The sequence below is a fragment of the Podarcis tiliguerta genome (genome assembly GCF_965153285.1).
Source record: "Podarcis tiliguerta genome assembly, chromosome: 1".
NCBI classification, from domain to species: Eukaryota; Metazoa; Chordata; class Lepidosauria; order Squamata; family Lacertidae; genus Podarcis; species Podarcis tiliguerta.
In genome coordinates, this window is record NC_139534.1 from 7762038 (window position 1) to 7777188 (window position 15151).

At 46.9% G+C, this 15151-nt stretch overlaps 1 protein-coding gene across 4 annotated transcripts in view; it reads right to left on the reverse strand.

The window, feature by feature from the left end:
• NRP2 (neuropilin 2) overlaps positions 1 to 15151 on the reverse strand; it is a 251730-nt gene that overhangs the window by 203064 nt on the left and 33515 nt on the right. The window lies entirely within an intron of this gene.

The window sequence follows — 15151 nt, forward strand, 5'->3', positions numbered from 1 at the left end:
GGTAAAGGTACCCCTGCCCGTACGGGCCAGTCTTGACAGACTCTAGGGTTGTGCGCCCATCTCACTTAAGAGGCCGGGGGCCAGCGCTGTCCGAAGACACTTCCGGGTCACATGGCCAGCATGACAAAGCCGCATCTGGCGAGCCAGCGCAGCACACGGAAACGCCGTTTACCTTCCTGCCAGTAAGCAGTCCCTATTTATCTACTTGCACCCGGAGGTGCTTTCGAACTGCTAGGTTGGCAAGTGCTGGGACCGAGCAACGGGAGCACACCCCACCGCGGGGATTCGAACCGCCGACCTTTCGATCGGCAAGCCCTAGGTGCTGAGGCTTTTACCCACAGTGCCACCTGCGTCCCCCCTTTCCTTTTTGCCATAGCCCAAATTGGGGGGGGGAAATGTTTGATGAGCTGGATCAGGCCCCAAGGCCAGGGTTTAGTCACCCCTGATCTAAACGCTTGAAGATTCAAGATGGGAGGACAAAGAAATTTCTATAGAAGGATTGCAAAATGGCATGTGATTATTTTTTTTAAATGATTACAGCAATGTGATCAGCACAGATTGAACAGTCTTCCTTTTAAAACAGGCACACACACATGCACACACACAGTGAGAGAAAGAGAGAGGCCCAAAGGGATTTCATTTTTATCCCTCCATTTCTTCCAAGAATGCATTACGGTTTACAGGGCTCCCCATTTTACCCTCAAGAAAACACCACTAGGTATGTTAGGTCAACGTTGACACCATTAACATCCTGGTCAGATGGAGAGTCAAATTCAAGTCCTCCATACTCCTAGTCTAACACTCCAACAACCATTACAGACCAACGGCTCTTGGCAATTCTACCAAATAATATTGGCCTGTTCAGTATCTAAGGCCAGACGTAGGCCTAAATGGAACAAGAAATGAAGGTTCTCCACCCATTGAATAATCATGTGTGGTTTGAGAAAAACGCTGCCCCTGCAAACTTTGAACTGACTGAGAAGCAACCCATGCAATTACTTAACCACCCGGTGGCCCTTTGCAAAGCGGCCTCCGCCCCGTCCAACATTAGGGCTTTGTCTGTGAGATGGTCTGCATGTCTCACGTAGGTGGGCCCACACAGGAAGCTTCTGGCACAACTGAAAAAATGGCTTCCAGATCGCATGACGGCATCCCTCGTTTCTGTTCCAACCACAAGACTGAGTTTGCACACCCGTATCTGCCTCCTTTTCCAAATCTCCCTCTCCCTCTCGGCTTTGCCTTCATCTCCTCCCTGTCTCCTCCAACGTTCCAAGCCAAGCTAAGCAGTTGGAATTAAAAGACTGCAATAATCAACAGTGGTGGTTTTTGTGGTGCAGGCCCACAAAACAGCCTGGTTACAATTACATCTCGAGCGAGCGAAGCACTTTCAGCCCTTGGTTATAACAAGAGACCCAGGAGGGCGATTTCATCTTCAAGTAAACATTTCATCTTACGAATGCCACAAATCTGATTTACTATTTCATTACTGGCTAAGGGGCGGGGGAGGGAATCTGCATCACACACACAATTGATAACACACTAAAGAATCCCAACAATGCCCCTTCTCTTCTCTCCCTTTTCCCACAGAACGTCCATCTGTATGGCAGGTTGCTTTTGTTTTCACTGGGTTTTGACTGCACCACAACTGCCAACAGGCCCTTGTAAGCAACCTGCTGAGGTCCTTAGTCTTCCTACTTCCATGATAGGCCTCATGGCTGGGGATAATAGAAAGTCTGCCTAGGTGGTCCTTGAGAAATGCAGTCGCTTAAGAGTCGAGAGTGATCTACGGTTCTGAGCACAATTCAAAGTTTTGGTGCTGACCTTTAAAACCCAAAATGGCCTCAGCCCTGTATACCTGAAGGAGCGTCTCCACCCCATCATTCAGCCTGGACACTGAGGTCCAGCAGTTCCCTCACTGCGAGAAGTCAGGTTACAGAGAACCAGGCAGAGGGCCTTCTCGGTGGTGGCACCTGCCCTGTGGAACGCCCTCCTATCAGATGTCAAGGAAATAAACAACTACAGTGGTACCTCGGGTTAAGAACTTAATTCGTTCTTGGGGTCTGTTCTTAACCTGAAACTGTTCTTAACCTGAAGCACCACTTTAGCTAATGGGGCCTCCTACTGCCGCTGCGCCGCCGCAGCACGATTTCTGTTCTCATCCTGAAGCAAAGTTCTTAACCCGAGGTACTATTTCTGGGTTAGCAGAGTCTGTAACCTGAAGCATATGTAACCCGAGGTACCACTGTACCTGACTTTTAGAAGACATCTGAAGGCAGCCCTTCAGATGTTTAGGGAAGTTTTTAATGTTTGGAGTTTTATTCTGTTTTTAGTGTTCTGCTGGGATCCACCCTGAGTGGCTGGGGAAACCCAGACAGATGGGTGGGGTATAAATAAAATTATTTATTATTATTATTATTATTATTATTATTATTATTATTATTCCAGTCAGGCTCGACTCATTCTTTTTTGCAAATCATTTTCTGCTAAAATTTGGCATCCTCTCACCGCGTTTGTTGTTGCACCCACCTTTGGCTACACCCATTGTTATGTACTGAACTTCTCACCCTGGGCCAGTAGGGGGATACTGTAGATAGTTTTCACTCAGGTCCACCTATGCAAATAGGGAATTGAAAGTGAACTTCGGTGATTGGATAGTTACAGAAAGTTGTTACTGTTGCGTTGTACTGGAGCTCTATATAAGCAGGCTGGCTGAACCCTTCAGTTCAGTTCTGTTCTGGGTGTGTGAATAAACAAGAGCTCTCTGAAGAATTGCTGTGTCGTCTGATATGTTCACCCACAACTTAACACCTATGGTTTGCCTGTGTGAGCCAAGCCACGGGTACATAGGTAGAACTTTGCCCTATCCTAGGTTTCTGCCCATACTATGAAGGGAAATCCTAGAGAGAAGGGTTTCAATAAGAACAGCCCTACTGGAATCAGGCTGAAAGCCTATTTGCAAAGCAGCAGCGGCAGCCCAGAAGCTCTTTGGGGACCCACCTGACCGACAAATGCCTCACTCTGGAGGGACCCTAAGTCATGACGTAGGGCTGTCCCTCAAAGCCCTTCAGGCATGGCCTGGAGATGCACCATGTCTCTCATACCAGCTCTGAGGCTACCTCTCCGTTTGTCTGCCATAGGCTTGGAAGCCGTGTTCGAAATTCCCATTGTTCCTAGGTGCAGAGCCAGTGTGGTGTAGTGGTTAAGAGCAGTGGACTCGTAATCTGGTGAACCGGGTTCGATTCCCCGCTCCTCCACATGCAGCTGCTGGGTGACCTTGGGCCAATCACACTTCTTTGAAGTCTCTCAGCCCCACTCACCTCACAGAGTGTTTGTTGTGGGGGAGGAAGGGAAAGGAGAATGTTAGCCGCTTTGAGACTCCTTCGGGTAGTGATAAAGCGGGATATCAAATCCAAACTCCTGTGCATTTTGCGAGAGAGGATTTCATGAGTGCGAGCAGTTTCTGAGCTCCGGGCGCAGTACTGCGCCTAAGATTTCAGATTAAAACTGTTAGGTTGTGGGTGAACATGTCAGACGACACAGTGATTCTTCAAACAGCTCTCGTTTATTCACAGGCCAGAACAGAACAGAACTGAAGGGTTCAGTCAGCCTGCTTATATAGAGCTCCAGTACAACGTAACTGTAACCATTTTCTAAAACTATCCAATCACTGAACGTCACTTTTGATCCCTGATTTGCATAACTATCTACAGTATCCCCCTGCTGGCCCAGGGTGAGAACTTCAGTACATAACAAAAACTGCAGTCTCTTGTCTCTGGAGAAGAGACCCACTTAAGAATATTAGAGGGGTGCGCAGGGAAAGGAGAAGACCATGTGAAAATGAACTTAATATTTTCGTTCATTTTCAGCTTTGTATTCCTGTTATTAAAAAATGGTGCCTAGACATTGTGCAGTTGTGGCGGAAATGACTGGCAGAATCCGAGACCAGGGAGAAAATTTAAAGTATATTTACAGAAATATTGCAAAATTAATGAATGTTAGAAGAATATTGGAATGAAGTTACATGATTTTAGCAGAAGGGTTATGAAGAACTATATGAATATAATTGTTAATGTGTTAAAGTGGGAAATTTAAAGTTAAACTGTGTTAGGATAAATTATAGAACAAAAATTAAAGAAGAAGGAAAGGATTTGTTGAATTAGTAAATTTGAACTAGAATACAAAAAAGGGAGGTGTGAGGAAGTCGAGGAAATAAGTAAATGAAAGATATAGATATGAAATTTGGATGTCTGTTTAAATGTTTTTGTTTTGTTTTTGTTGTATTCCTGTATTGTATTTTTTTTATTGTCGATATACTGTTTGTTGAATTTATGTATTGTTTTCTTTATTGTCTTTTTTTCTATAACTATAAAATATTTAATATTATTATTTTTTTAAAAAAAATTGACATTCTGCAGTTGTGCCCATAAACCAGGTTCAAGCTGCCATTTAGCTCCAGCTTTCCTACTCAGTTTCTAACACTGCTTATGAGCTCTGCCTTTCCCACCCAATCCTTCTCTCTCTTGCAACGGCTCTAGTTCCACAAAGACACAGCATTCTAGAGTAAGGAATATATTTTAAAACAAGGAGCACCAAGAAAAGCTTAATTGCACGTTCCCTGCATTCTGCTTTCCCCGCACAGCCCTGCAAAAATAACACTCCCACTTTCCCAAACCTCTGATTACCCAAATGCATTGGGTGACCTCATGGCCCTTCAGACACAAAATGAGGATGAAATATATATATATATATATATTTCGGGTTGTGGGGGAGAAACGTCGCTTCGGCTGGATAGACGTCTGAAATTGGAGCCTAGCAGAAGCTACTGTACAATTATGCAATGCCTGAAGTGCCCAGGTTTGGGCAATTTTTAACGTCGAGAGCTTCAGCAGACCGCAGCGAGGAGAGGAAGGAGAAAGGGTGAAGAGAAGAAAGGCTTCAGAGATTTTGCTCCTCTTAACGTCAGTCATGCTTGAATATCACCATCTGCGTGAAACAGCATGGCCTTGTGAATTATATATTACTTCTCAGCAGCCACCTCTCAATAGGAGGACTGGAGGGGGGGTTCTTCCCTATAGGTGCCATTTCACTCACCCCCCCCCCCAAAAAAAAACCCCTGAGAGAGTGATTGCCTCCAGCGTTTCCAGGGTCTGGTGCTGAGGGGGTCAAATTGCAAGAGGGAAAGGGGAAAGATGGGCTCTGGGTACCACAAACCTCTCCACTTTCTTGTGGTCCAGCTGAGAAGGTGGTAAACTAAGCTGCCTACTAAATCACACAACAAAATCAGGCCATCGCCTTTAATGGGTGAACACAACCCCCTACGCACAGAAGGGAGTCTGCTCTCTGGCACAGATTTACAATTACACCGCTTCTAACACAATGGCAGAGATATCAGGAGATAATTAGCTCCTTGCAAATCACCCCGCTTCTGATGAACCAAGCTCCCTTTCTCTTCATGCTGCCTCTGACCGCCGCCCCCCTTTCAAATCCACCACAGGTTGCAAGCAAAACCGAATTATATTTCTTTTTTTGCCTGGGCACTCTCCCCTGAATCCCAGGAAGGGTGTGTTTCTGAAACCACAGAGAATGGCAAGGCCAAAACACCTCCTCTGGCTTCCGAGCCACACGCTGACTTCACTCTATCGGGATCCGCTGGCCCTTCCAGGTGTAACCCAACAGGGAGGTGCCAGCTGGCTCTCAAGCTGCGGAGGGTGTAATTTTCCAATTTGTATGCTCCTCTGCAAAAAAGCTGGCAGGGAACCCACGACCCTGGAGTCAACATCCCGCATGCCATGGCGAGACCAAGGAGGACAGCAAAGCCAGACGCCGACACCCTCAGGAAAGGGAGCCAGCAGGGCCTGAAAAGCTCTTTAAACTTTACAAACTGCTTCGCTGCTCCCACACCCCTCCCCATCCCTGCAAGGCAGATCTTTGGGAGAAAAACCACCCTCCTTTCTAAGCGAAAGGCACCCTGCTTTGTACAGAAGCTGCGAGAGGGAACAATGGCAACAGGAAACAGCATCGCTCTGTCCGCCTCGCCAGGGAGTCATCGCTTCCTATCCCAGAAATGACTATTTTTATCTTTCACAAATAAAGCCGGTCTTCCTTTGCATGTGTGTGTGTGTGTGTTGCTTTGTTCTAAAACACTTGGTTGTTTGAATACTTTCTCCTCTTCACATGCCATTGCGATAATAATAATAATAAAAAAAAACGGACACGACTTTCCCCTTTCAGGAAAGAGGTGGAGATTAATCCTACAGAAATCACGAGAAAGTATTTAAGTACTAAGAACTTATAAAAACATCTGGTTTTGTTCCGCAGAGAGAACTTTCTCGACGCAGAAACATTTTTTAATACAAACCCACCGTTCTGACTAAAATCTCTTCCCTTCACTTGGAAAGCAAAGTACACAAACGTGTCTGCGTGTCCGTTTAGATTTCACGCAGGAAAGCTACAGGCCCATCTTTCAGCTAACTCGAAGGGTGCAGATGTATATGCAATTTACACCTCCGTCCTGTACACACGTTTGCACCCTCCTCGTAAAAACAATCACTTTGTATTTGCACAAGCAAGAAAGCCTTCCAAGAAAAACATTCACACAACGTTTTATGTTTTGCTTGGAGCAGCTTGAGGCAAAGAAAACATGTTTGCACTTTCAACACTCCATCATCCCTCACAAGGTCATAACAGGATTCCCACGTACTCTTAGAATATGAAAAAGGAAGTCTGAAAAGTGCTTTTGAATTCTGGTGCTGGAGGAGACTCTTGACAGTCCCATGAACTGCAAGAAGATCAAACGCATCCATTCTTGAGGGAATCAGCCCTGAGTGCTCACTGGAAGGACAGATCCTGAAGCTCCAATACTTTGGCCACCTCATGAGAAGAGAAGACTCCCTGGAAAAGACTCTGATGCTGGGAAAGATGGAGGGCACAAGGAGAAGGGGATGACAGAGGACGAGATGGCTGGACAGTGTTCTCGAAGCTACCAGCATGAGTTTGACCAAACTGCGGGAGGCAGTGGAAGACAGGAGTGCCTGGCGTGCTCTGGTCCAGGGGGTCACAAAGAGTCGGACACGACTAAACAACAACAAAAGTATGTAAAGTACCTTCCCTGTCACAGGTCAGCCTGAAACTACAAACTACTTATTCCTAAGCAGTTCTGATTACTTCCTTTGGTACTGGGCTATAAGTATTCAAGATCCATCAGGTTTTCTCCCTAAAGCATTTAGGGTGTTTCAGACATTCCACAAAAGGTTATTCAAGATTATACCCTCAACAAGCATAGGCAATAAATCTTGACTCCTTAAGAAGCTTATCTGTATAACAGTATGAGCTAGAAATGGGAGAGGAATTCAATTCAGGTCTCATGAAAAACTGAATCTACAAAATCCACATTTTCTGAAACCATGTGTAAACTGAAACACAGCTTTCCTTTGAAATCCGCAGTTATGTGAATTTTGTTATGCAGTTCTCAAACCAATGTTACAAAAATGCACATATTAAGGAAAGTGTGGCTAAAAATGGATATATTGGTGAAAACATGAAGCGGTATAGAAATAAATAAAAAATAGCACACACAAATGCATTCGATTAAAGGAATTTGCCTGCAAAAATGTGCACATTAGTCAAAACTGCATATAAAATGTATTATTGGAAGAAATTCATAAAACGTGAGTTTTTTAAAAAAACCAAAAACCTACAAATTGGAAACTGAATTTATGATTGGAAAAATGAGAAATGGAGGGAGCAAAAAATGACAGACCCTGTAATCTCTAGTCATGACCACAAACAACACGATTGCTGCATCCAAAGTTTACATTTTTAGTTGTTATACAGGCATTCAAAAAATGTGTGACCATGCATGTGTGCAGCGCTGCAACCCAGAAGTGGTTAGAAAAGGGGGCACAACGGGCTTATATGTGCTACACCAGCACACACAAGGTCAGGGAACAAAACCCTCATGGAAAACAGTTGTGGCCTGTTTGCAACCCGCAGCGGCGCTTCTGCGCATGCGCGACCGCCGAAACCCGGAAGTAACCCGTTCCGGTACTTACGGGTTTCGGCGTGTCCGTAACCTGAAAAAACGCAACCTGAAGCATCTGTAACCCGAGGCATGACTGTACCTCTAAAGAAGTACTGTTTGAAAAGGCCTTCATTGGCGCCTCAACACCTACAGTTGTACATGCGGCCAATTGATGTGCGTTGGGAAAGTTTGGGGATGCGTGTCAAATTCCAGGTTCTGCTCAAGGCAGATGAACCTGATGACCCAGGTGCCAGGAGAAAGGACTCAGCATAGCCCAAAGGGAATCGTCACCATAAATAAAATACACAGGATTCTACATTGTTTATTCTATTACCATCTCCATAATTGAGAGTGTGTTCCAGCAGTCGACTTAGGAGACACACTACGGCTTTTAGCAGACGTGGGGTGGCTACATGCTGGGAGGGGAAAAAAAACATTCTCCCCTCTCCTTGTGACACGGAGTGTCACTTACTCATAACATGACGTCGCAAAACCGGGCATTCCCCTCCAAAAATAGTCAGTCGTGTAGCAGAGGGAATGCATGATTTTATGACATAGCTACATGGGGAAGTGAAACCACACTTTGATAAGGAGAGCACATAGGGCTGGCCCAAGACGTTTTGTCACCTGCATGCAAGGGGGTTGCCCCAGCTGCTCTAGGTGGCTTCCAACGTATATAAAAACATTAAACATTAAAATAAAAACTACCCCATACAGGGCTGCCTTCAGGGGTCTTCTAAAGGTTGTATAATTACCGTATTTTTTGCTCTATAAGACTCACTTTTTCCCTCCTAAAAAGTAAGGAGAAATGTGTGTGTGTCTTATGGAGCGAATGCAGGCTACACAGCTATCACAGAAGCCAGAACAGCAAGAGGGATTGCTGCTTTCACTGCGCAGTGATCCCTCTTGCTGTTCTGGCTTCTGAGATTCAGAATATTTTTTTTCTTGTTTTCCTCCTCCAAAAACTAGGTGCGTCTTGTGGTCTGGTACGTCTTATAGAGCGAAAAATACGGTATCTCTTTGGCTCAGGGGTCGCCATGCCCTCCAACCTTTCTCTGATGACAAGAAGGACGTCTAAGGAAAAGCAAAACATTCCGGGTTCAGATTAGAAACCAGGATGGCTTCTGTAAATCCAGGACTGTCCCTGGAAAACAGAGGCACTTGGAGAGTCTGATATCACTGGTCCCCTCATCTGTTGTGTGAGGAAGCTGTTTATGCTGCATCAGATCATTGCTCTATATTACCTGCCAGTGGTTCTCCATAGTTTAAGACTGGGAGACTCACCTGGCCCCTACCTGGGATAGGTAAAGGTAAAGGACTCCTGGACGGTTAAGTCTAGCCAAAGGCGACTATGGGGTTGCTCATCTCGCTTTCAGGCCAAGGGAGCCGGTGTTTGTCCACAGACAGCTTTCTGGCTCATGTGGCCAGCATGACTAAACTGCTTCTGACGAAACAGGATACTGTGACGGAAGCCAGAGTGCACGGAAACACCATTTACCTTCCCGCCACAGCGGTACCTATTTATCTGCTTGCACTGGTGTGCTTTCAAATTTCTAGGTTGGCAGGAGCTGGGACAGTGCAACGGGAGTTCACCCCGTCGTGTGGATTCAAACCACCAACCTTCCGATCGGCAAGCCCATGAGAATCAGTGGTTTAGACCACAGTGCCACCGCGTCCCATCTGCCTGGGATACCAGGGAGTGAACATGTTCATAGCTTAAAGTAAAGGTAAAGGTACCCCTGCCCGTACGGGCCAGTCTTGCCAGACTCTAGGGTTGTGCGCTCATCTCACTCTATAGGCCGGGAGCCAGCGCTGTCCGGAGACACTTCCGGGTCACGTGGCCAGCGTGACAAAGCCGCATCTGGCGAGCCAGCGCAGCACACGGAACGCCGTTTACCTTCCCGCTAGTAAGCGGTCCCTATTTATCTACTTGCACCTGAGGGTGCTTTCGAACTGCTAGGTTGGCAGGCGCTGGGACCGAACGACGGGAGCGCACCCCGCCGCGGGGATTCGAACCGCCGACCTTTCGATCGGCAAGTCCTAGGTGCTGAGGCTTTAACCCACAGCGCCACCTGCATCCACATTTCATTAACCCACAGTCCCCACCTGCGTTCATAGCTTACCCTACCACTAAGCTATGGCCTTTCTACACTCTACCCAACAATAGGATGGTCTTGGACCATGAAAACTTTTGCACTTTGACCACAGTCACTTTTACCCTTCGGCCCCTGAAATGCTGACCACAGGTCAACGTGGCCCTTGGCCCAAAATTATAGCCACCCATGCTCTAACCACCTCATTAACTATATTGCCCTTCCCACAAAGAAGTTAAAAGTATGGAAAATGGGAGACGGGGCATTTTAATTCTGGCCTTTTACAGTGGTACCTCAGGTTAAGAACTTAATTCGTCCTGGAGGTCCATTCTTAACCTGAAACTGTTCTTACCCTGAGGTACCACTTTAGCTAATGGGGCCTCCAGCTGCCGCTGCGCCACCAGCGCACAATTTCTGTTCTCATCCTGAAGCAAAGTTCTTAACTTGAGGTACTATTTCTGGGTTAGCAGAGTCTGTAACCTGAAGCATCTGTAACCCAAGGTACCACTGTATTTCAAATGTATTAATAAAAGTGTTTCGGCTACCTAAAGTAGAACTTTCACCACCACCCCTTTCATGCCGTGAAGAAAAGATTTCAGTATGTTAGTGAATAACAAATCTGTGTTAAATGATCTAATGAGTAAAATATGCAAACTGCTTCAGAGGGCATAATCCTTCCCCTACGTGACCTTAGCAGTATTCCCTTCAGCACTTCTCAAACCTCCTGCAACCCAAAAAGCTTACATTTTAACTATCACAAATCTGTACATATTTTCTGGGTGTCACACATTTCATTAAAACATATATATTTGAACCCATGCGTGCCATCAAACTTGCGAAACTCTCTCTTGTAAATGCCCAGATGGCTAGGGTTATTTGAGGACAGTTTAAGAGACCAAAAAAGAAGAAGAAAAAGAAGAAGAAGAGTCTAAGGCCCACGCTGCCTAACAATTCAGGCAAGGTTTCTGGAGGAGATAAATTGCTTGAAATTTATCCCGTACCAACTTATTATAGGGTGGCATGGGCAGGGGGAGGGGGGAAAAAGCACTGCCTACTGCTAAGCAGCTAAGTCAATAGCAGCCAATATGGCACTTTCCACAAGCTGTTAAGACTGACTCCCATTGGCCCCAGTGAGCATTACCAACAGTGAGGAACGATGGGAGTTAGAATTCCAATTATCGTCTGGATGGCAACACACTGGCTACCTCTGTACTAGGGTCAAGAGTAGATCAGATGAACATTCCATTGTGGGGAGAGCACAATGTGCTTATAGTTTTGCAGATATATGCTTTGCTGTGTTTCATGCTTGTGTCCTGGGAACTTCGTACTTTCCCCCTATTTCATATTTTGGGGAACTCAAAATTAAGAAAATGGGGGGGGGGGCTTTGCCCACAGTTGTTGAGCTTTTTTGGGGGGGGAGAAAGAGATGTTGAGCTTTTTTTAGACCACCAACAATGCCACTCACGTGTCTCACCATAGCAAACTATCCTCTGTCCCATCAGCATAGGTAAAAGTTAAGTGTAAAGGGACCCCTGACCATTAGGTCCAGTCGTGACCGACTCTGGGGTTGTGGCGCTCATCTCGCTTTACTGGCCAAGGGAGCCGGCGTACAGCTTCCGGGTCATGTGGCCAGCATGACTAAGCCGCTTCTGGCAAACCAGAGCAGCGCACGGAAACGCCGTTTACCTTCCCGCCGGAGCAGTACCTACTTATCTACTTGCACTTTGACGTGCTTTCGAACTGCTATGTTGGCAGGAGCAGGGACCAAGCAACGGGAGCTCACCCCGTTGCGGGGATTCGAACCGCCGACCTTCTGATCAGCAAGTCCTAGGCTCTGTGGTTTAACCCACAGCGCCACCCGCGTCCCGCCCATGTATAAGAGGACCCCTAATTTTGAACACGATTTTGGAATAAAAAAAACACAGCTTATACACGGTATTAGAGCATTCTGTCCGCCCACCCCACTTCCCCAGATTCCATGGTGATGTTGGACCAAAGAATGGCCCTCTCTACACTGCATCAGTGCAGGACTGGATTAACCATTATATTAAGGGCCACTGACTGTGTAGAGCACGGGTGTCAAACACAAGGCCCGCGGGCCGAATCCGGCCCGCCAGACCTCGTCATGTGGCCCGTGTAGTCTGGTCTATATATATATCTGTGAGGGAAGCTTGGGCTGCGGTGCGCGCGCAGGGCGCCTCGGGTCCCTTCTGCGCAGGGGCAGGCGCAGGCCTCCCCCTCCTCCAGCTACCTAGCTGAGACTTATTTGACACGGCGAGGGCGGGGTTGGATATGGGAGGCCGCTGCTGCTGCTCGCAACTTCTTTTCGGGCTCGCCGGGGTGAAATAAGTCCTGGCGGGAGTGCAGCGCGCCTGCGCGAGGTGGAACGCGGAGAAGGGCAGAGCCGGCTTCGCGTGCGTTGGAGAGAGGGAGACCGAGAGCGCGCTTGTGTTTCGGGAGCGCGCCCTGTGAATACTCGGGGCGGCGTGCTTTTGCTTTGCTTTTCTTTATTTATTTCTTTAGGCGCGTTTCCGCGCTGCCCAATGAACAGCATCCTCCGCCTCTGGGGATTCGTGATTCAAAAGCAAATTCGATACGCAAGTGCATGTTTTGTAAATAACGTCAGGCGCGGCTTCCGCAGGGTGTGCGTTGCAAAAATTTATATATGGGGGGAAAGCTGATAAGGAATTGGTTTATTTTTTAGGGTATTTACACATCATGCAATTTTTCCCTCAATGTTATTACAGGGTCCGGCCATCAGTTCCCACCCTCCTCAAAGGTTTAGGGTAGGTAGCAAAGGGGGGGAAATCCAAACAAATGCTCGATTAAAAATTGGGGAATGAGAAAAATTAAAACCTGCACATCTTGTGTAACTTAAACACCAAGCCAAGCAGGAAACAATTTTTATGTTCATATATGTATTCAAATGAAATCAAGGTGTAGTGTTCCATGAGCCAGAAGCTTTGCATTACTTAATCCAGCTGTTAAAGGTGTCATGGGCTTTGAAGACACTCGAACTCGAACCAGCCCTTTGAGGGTGACCAAACTGCTGATGCGGCCCCCGGTGAATTTGAGTTTGACACCCCTGGTGTAGAGCCTGTACTGGAACATGAATCTTGCAGTGAAGTGTGATCCCATTTTTTAACAGGGTGCAAAACAAGAGGCAGAGACCGTATGAAATTGTCCTTTACCAAGTCAGACCTTGGATACTTCTATTCAGTTTGGTCTCCTCTGAGAAGCAACAGAAGCCCTTGCTCATGGCTCCAGGTTGAGTTCTTCCCATTAACTGATGGACATTGATCCTGACAGGTGATGTGCTCTTATCCCTGACGGACTGGACCTCCATGTTCTACCCATTTTTAAAACGTGGATAGCTTGGGAAGCACAGGCAGATGCCAGGGGCCCCAGTGACTTGGCCGGGCTCAGCAGCACTGATCCCTGCCCTGGGTCTCCAGCAATGGTTGGCTATGAGCTGCCATTTAAGACTTCCCTCAATGCCCCCCAAAACCATGGCATTCTGGATCCCTACCACTTCCACTGCCACCAGATAAACCAATCATCAACACATCCACACAGGGTGTACAAATGGCGCTTTGCCAAAGGAACTCTCTGTTGGAGATTCATTCCCCGTGTCTGCAGTCATGAGATTGTTGTCTATCACATGACGGTGTATGTTTTCATTCCACAGTGTGGGAAGTGACGGAGACAGGATGTTTGTGTTACTATGTTCCATGAAATGGGATTGTTGTCCTTTGTTCTCTCTCTTTGTTGTCTGATGAGAAAGAGGAAGGAGCCAAGTCAGAATGCTCCAAGTGGATTATATGTAAATAAATGTAGATTAGCCAAAATGCTGAGGTGCTGAGGTCCGTTACGCGAACTGCAAAAACTCTGCGGATCCCCGAGTGTGCTGATGTCCGTAGGCATCAGTCGCTGTGATTTTTGGGCAGAAGAAAGCTTTTGAAGCTCCTGAACAATTGACCGGGAGGGAGAGAACATGCCAGTCAGGTATGTGTCTCTGCCAGGGTCCTACACAAGAGTAGGGTGATCATAACACCCCCGAACCTGGAGCTTCTGAAACAAGCATTTCACTTTGGTCCCAGGTGGACACAGAAGTGCTGCAAATTTCCAGATTCCTGGAAAAGATATCTGGCAGATCAAGCCCTGTGGGCCATATACATGGGAAATGTAGGCATTAGCTAGCCAAAGCTCATCAGCCACAGACAGACTCTCACAGATGGGAATCACATTGAAAGCAGGCCTTATATCAGGGCACCTAGGAATGCAAGGCCAGGGCAAGACTCTGCACTGTCATGACCACAGGGTTTTGTGAGCAGATACCACAGGCATGCAAGGCTCCTTGTGGATGTAGCCAACGTCCAATGAGATTCTCTGTAACTCCCTGTGTGCCTGAGTCACCCTGTGCTATCTGGTTTGAGCAACCAGAAAGCTAAGAGTGCTTCTAAATGCAAAACAAAATCGTCTGGCTCATCTGCTCCACAAGTCATCAATGTGTTTCTTATACTGAGAGCAAACATATTCTAAGTGCTTCTAAGAGAAGTTGTTTTCTTTTCCTCCAGACATAAAGGTAAAGGGACCCCTGACCATTAGGTCCAGTCGTGACCGACTCTGGGGTTGCGGCGCTCATCTCGCTTTACTGGCCAAGGGAGCCGGCGTACAGCTTCCGGGTCATGTGGCCAGCATGACTAAGCCGCTTCTGGCGAACCAGCGCAGCACACAGAAACACCATTTACCTTCCCGCTGGAGTGGTACCTATTTATCTACTTGCACTTTGACGTGTTTTTGAACTGCTAGGTTGGCAGGAGCAGGGACCGAGCAACGGGAGCTCACCCCGTCGCGGGGATTCGAACCGCCAACCTTCTGATCGGCAAGTCCTAGGCTCTGTGCTTTAACTCACAGCGCCACCCGCATCCCATTCCTCCAGACGTACCAACTCCCAAAGTTACAGAACTTGTTAAAACAAGAAACGTTTAGAACCACGTCAACGAACAACCAATACAGAATCCTATGCAAAAAGAGA